Source organism: Talpa europaea, assembly GCF_964194135.1.
Source record: "Talpa europaea genome assembly, chromosome: 4".
Taxonomy (NCBI): Eukaryota; Metazoa; Chordata; class Mammalia; order Eulipotyphla; family Talpidae; genus Talpa; species Talpa europaea.
In genome coordinates, this window is record NC_140070.1 from 70,940,521 (window position 1) to 70,946,549 (window position 6,029).

The following is a 6,029-nucleotide window of genomic DNA, read 5'->3' on the forward strand; positions in this document are numbered from 1 at the left end:
CCTTACCTCTCTTTGCTTATTTCTTACCCGCCACCCACCCCACAACCCAGAAAAAGGCAACCCAGTGGCGTCAGAAGGCAGAAGAGAAAGCCCCGAAGTACATAATGCAGAGCCAGGGCACTGACACATGCCTCCACATTTTGCAGTGAGGGCTTCCAGGCTGAAGGAGGCCCAAGCTAGGGAAGGGCAGAGCTTTAACTTTAAAGTTCAGAGTCTGACTATTACTTGGCATTTTAGTTCAGACATGAAGCAGTTATGACTAAAAATAACTGCGGGACTCGTTATTTGAAAGGATCATAAAAAGCCACAGTGCCCACCTCGGATTTCACCCGAGGGCAAGGGAAGAATTATCTTTGCAAAGCAGGTTTGAATTGGCAAGGTGGCAGGGAGAAGATTACAGTGGCTTTCGGCTGGCACCTACAGAGCCCCGCTCCTTCAGCCTCACGTTCCACAGACAGTGTCTGAAAGGACAAGAAACTGATACGTTTGCCTAAGGAGGGCACTGGTGACCTGGGTGTGAGGGAGACTTCTTACTATGTATCCTTTTGTACAATTTGGATTTTTAACTATGAGAATGTAGTCTCTATTTTAAAATTTTACATTTTCTGAAATGTCAGAAGGAGAAAGACAAATACTGCAGATTTCATTCATATATATAGACTATATAATAAACAAGCAAAAAAAAAAACCCAAAAACCACAAAGGAACTGACAAAACTAAACCAAAATAAACCCTGGAAATAGAACTGCAGAACTGAGGCTACTAGAGGGGAAGGGAGATGGAGGTGGAAACAAATGAGGGAGGGGGCTGGAGTCTAGGGGTGCTTAGATGGTGGGGGTGGTATGATAACACACATTTGAGGAGGTGTCAGCCTATTCCCTAAATCATATACAGTGTTGCAAATCAACGTTACCTAATAAAAGATGAAAAGATAAAAAATAAAATTTTCAATTTTCAATAAAGAAACTCTAGTTGGCAGCCTCTAGCATGCCCCCAAGCGTGTCTGCTTCCTGGTGTTCCTGTTCTGTATAATTCCCTCCCCTTTTGGGAAGGCTGGGTGCAGTGACTCCTTTTTAGTGAACAGGAGATGGAAAACATACTGGGATGTCACTTCCAAGGCTTCTGTCTTGGGTCCTCTCTCTCACTCTCTTCCCAAGCTCAGCTTGTGGAAGCCAGGCAGCCTTGTGGAGAGGCCCATGCAATTGACCTTGGACTGAATCTGCCAACAGCTACATAAGGGAATGTGAAGGTGGCTCTTCCCCCAGTGGAGCCAGAGCCGGGAGACCACTATAACACCCCCGCCCATATAGACTGTTTGAAGGTGGCTTCTTATGAGATTCTGAGCCAGAGGTTTCCCACCTAAGCCACCCCCCGGACACTGCGATAATAAATATGTATTGTTTTCAGTCACTGAATTTGGGGCTAATTTGCTTCACAGTAATAGATAACTAAAACAAACTCTATACTGCATTGATAAGCATAAACAGCATGTTACCCACATTCATTGTTTGATTTGGAAGGTGACTTGTTGATGTCATTTTCCCACAAGCCATGCTAATTTCATTGGGCTTTGCTTTCTTTCATTTTTAATATGAAAGGGTTTTTTTCTGACAGAAAAGTCATATGCTTATGACTTGCTAGTTTACTCTCTTGGCATCTTTGGGGTGTGGGGGAAGAGAATCCCTCCAAGTTTCAAAATTTTTATGACTTTTTATCACATGAACTTTCATCTGTTATAATTTTCCACATGCAAGAATTTCACAGATGTTATGATAAGGGATAAAGAAAAAGTTAATATTTTTAGTCGCAAAGGGATTATGTAGTTCAATCCATAATGGCTTTTGAATGTCTCATCCTTGCTAAATGAGTCAATGGAGTTGAACAGATGTGCGTCTGTGTTGCTCTAAGGAAATGTTCTGATATGCCATCCCAGCATGTACTATCACCAAAAAGAAGCACTGTGCTTAATTTTAGATCCATGCATGAAGAGAGAACCAGAAAGCACATGAGGCTTGTCCAGCTTTCAGCTCCCTTAGAAAGCAGAGGCTGAAATTTCTTGTACACACTAAGATTGCTTTCCTCCCAGATTAATGACTTCAGGGCACCTTTTAACAAAAGATGCACTTTGGTAACAGAAATTATTTTGGAGGGCGAAATTTTTGCTCACATTCTCATTAAAAACTAGCTTTTAACTTGTCTACAAATGCTTCTGTAGTCTTGAGCATATTCTGTACACTTTGCAAGAATAAAATAAATAGCAACAACCAAAAACCCTCTCTAATGTTTGTAAACTAATCACAACAAATCTGTGCTTGCTTAATAAGATCTTCGGATTCATAAAATAGTCTTTTTAGACAGATGAAATAAATATCCATGCAGTGGAATACTATGCAACTATCTCTTCTATTTAGAAGTATGACAACTACTAAAAAGCAATAATAGAATTCAGACATCACCAATTTGTATTCCGAAGCAATGAAGGATCTAATGATGATTAAAGGTGACTGCTATCATCATAAAAGGAGAAACAATAAAACATTACATGCCTCCTGATGGAAGCCCATGAGACTCCTTATGAAGTAGTCTTATCAAAAAAAGAAAAACTTTTTAAACATGAATATAATTGAACTTCTAGATCCAAAAACCAATTATAGAAAATTCAGAGGACAGAAGACATGTTAACTCTCACCACAGTTATGTTTCCATAATTCCAAACTGAGAAACTACATAGTGGAAATAGCCTGCTTTTCTTCAACAAATTAATGGCAAAGTAAAACAGAGAGAGGAAAAAGGAAAACTAGCAGGCCCTAAAGATTTAAATCATCAGATGTAAAAGTTCTGGGAAAAAGTGATGACGGTTGCACCATATTGTGAATAAATTAAAATCACTGAATTGTCTGTACACTTCAAAATGTTTAAAATTGCCAATTGTATCTTATATGTATTTTGCCACAATAAAAAAAATCTTAAAGATTCAAATTATGGGCCTCCCTGGTGGTGCAGGCAGTTGAGCGCCGCACTGTGACGCTGTCCACAGCCTCTGCAGCGTGGGTTCAATCCCCGCCAGCCGGCGAGAATCCCACATGGCGCGGCAGACCTCTCCTGTCTCTCCCGCTACTCCCGTCAGCAGTGTACTTCGGTCCTTCTGCCTGTTCTGTTCCCCACTCTGCCTCTGGTGAACCCTCTCACCCTCCTGCGCATCTGACCTGTACCCCAATTCTTGTATGAATAAATCTTAAAAAAAGATTCTAATTACCTAACACAACTATTTGAATCCCAGTTGATAACACTGTAAATATATATATATATTTCATATATACACACATTCATACACACACATATATAAAGCAATTGGAAAATTTGAATATGAGTGGAGACATTCAATGTTCTGAATTGTCTTTCTGTTTTGCTTGTGATAATTGTTTTGTGAAGTTTATTCTTATGCTAAAAACATTTAACACTAATAAGGATATAAAATAATGGTACCTAAAAATATTTTAAAATTTAATAAAAAAACTAGCAACAACAAATGTTGGTGAGGTTGTGGAGAAAAAGGAACTCTCCTGCACTGCTGGTGGGAGTGCAAACTGGTCCAACCACTATGGAGAGCTGTGTGGAGATTTCTCGACCTACTAAATATAGAGCTTCCATATGATCCAGCAATTCCACTCCTTGGTATTTACCCAAAGGACACAGAAACATCACTTCCAAAGAGCACCTGCACCCCTATGTTTATAGCAGCACTATTTACCATAGCTAAAGCTTTGGAAACAACCCAAATGCCCAAAAATAGATGACTGGATCAAGAAGATGTGGTACATATACACCATGGTATATTTCTCAGCATTCAAAAAAGATAAACACATGCAATTTGCAGCAACATGGATGGCGCTGGAAGGGATCATGCTCAGCAAAATAAACCAGAAAGAAAAAGAAAAATATCGGATGGTCACACTCATAGCAGGAACCTAGAAAACTTAAATAAGGGACCAGGAAAAAGACTAACTATAAGAAAGAAAATATCAAAATCAACAAACAACTATGAACCAGAGACACTCTATGGGGGGTAGGGGGTGGGGAAAGGAGGGCTTGGGGTCAAAATAAGGGGGTTGTAATTGTGTGGGGAATATAAAAAATAAAATTTAAATAAATGTGGAAAAAATTAAAAAATTTAAAAGTTAGAAAGGGAATTCTTGTCTCTTAAAAATATATACTGAAATATGAACAGAAAACATGGGATTCCCCAGCCCTCTTTGTTATTGGGGCTATTGTCTCAGTGTGCAGGGTTCCTACTGGTCAAGCTAAAATGCAGAATCAGGCAGAGGCCTCTCACCAGAGCAAAAGTCCTGTTATGAGGGACATACAGGGAAACCAGTATCTGCTGCAAACAGCATCTGCAGAAAGCAGCAAGCAGACATGGCCAGAATAGCAAGAGCAGCTAGAATACCTTACTGGTAAAATTAGCAGAAAGTCATGTAAAAATGGAGACTAGAGAGAGTGTGCTTTGATTAGCAGGAACTCTGGAGTCCCTCAGGCAATAGCCCCTAGTCACTCCCCACTAGCTTGCACCAGACTATAATGCCTCTCCCTTTATGCACCCCCAAGCATATACTTTCCCCCAACTACTTGCCCATCTTCTCTGACCTGGTTCTAAAAAAAATAGGAGACTGCCCATAGATCAGGGCTGCACTTTCTCAAGTGTAAGCCCCTCTAATAGAGAGCCCCTCTCTCTACTTGAACTTTGACGCCCTTCCTTTGTCTTGTACCCCTCCAAATGTCGCCGCCTCATGAAGCGACAATTTAATGTGATCTATGTCGGGCCTGTGGCTGGATTTACCTTACCTACAAATTAGTAAGTCAACCATTTATTATTTTATGGGGACTGGCAGAATATACAAGCCCCTTGAATCACAGACACAGGGCTTCATTACTCCCAACATGGTAAGCAACATGAATATTAGTATCTTTGCACTGGTTTCCTTGCCCTTGAGAACCATAGAGGCAGCACAGCTGAGCCCACGGGCTGCCCAAACATCCAGTGGGTTGCTTCAACCTGAGGGACGTAAGTTGTGGGACCCACAAATTTTATAGCGGCAGTAAGCAAGCCTGCTCTTTTCCAGGGCTGGAGGTGAATTTTTTTTTTCATATTTTTTTAAATTATTATTTTTTACATCATTGTTCACTTTTTAAACCACATTGCTCCCCCCCACCCCACTCAGGTTTAGTCCCCAGAGAATTTCCTTCACCAATGCACCAGTGCACCATCATGGAGGTGAAACATTTTTTAAGGTTACCTGGTGTTTAAACAGCCCTGAGAAGTAGACTTGGTAAAAGAACAGTCAGGACCTTGCTGTCTCCGTGCACCCAGCAAGATCTGGAGAGAAAAGAGAGGCCCAAGGAAGAGTGTTCTCTGAAAAATATCATGACAGGGACTTAAAAAAAATTCATTGGAGGGCCTCCCTGGTGGCGCAAGGGGTTGAGCACCACGCTATGAGGCAGTCCACAGCCTCTGCAGCACAAGTTCGATCCCCAGCCAGCCAAAGAGCAACCCACATGGCGCAGCAGACCTCTCCTGACTCACCTGCAACTCCCTCAGCAGTGTGCTTCAGTCAGTGTGCCTGTTCTGTTCCCCACTCTGTCTCTGGTGAATCCCTTCACCACCCCCATCTCTGGCCTATGCCCCAGCTCTTGTATGCATAAATAAATAAATATTAAAAAAAAAAGAATGCAGATTAAAAAAAAATCCATGGGAGAGGAGGGTGTAGATAAATCAGCAGGAATGTGGGTGAAACAAGTTTGGCCATGAGTTAATACTGTGGAAGCTGCATTGTGAGTGCATGAAGTTCACTGTAGTACTCATTCTGTTTGTGTATCTTTGAAATTTTCTATAATAAAAGTTTTTTAATAACCTGTTTACTAAAGAGTTATTTACAATATGTTTGGATGCCAATCTTTCAATAAAATAGAATACTCAAAATGCATATTTGCTATTTAAGATTTATAGAATAATTATTACTGAGAAAATACTT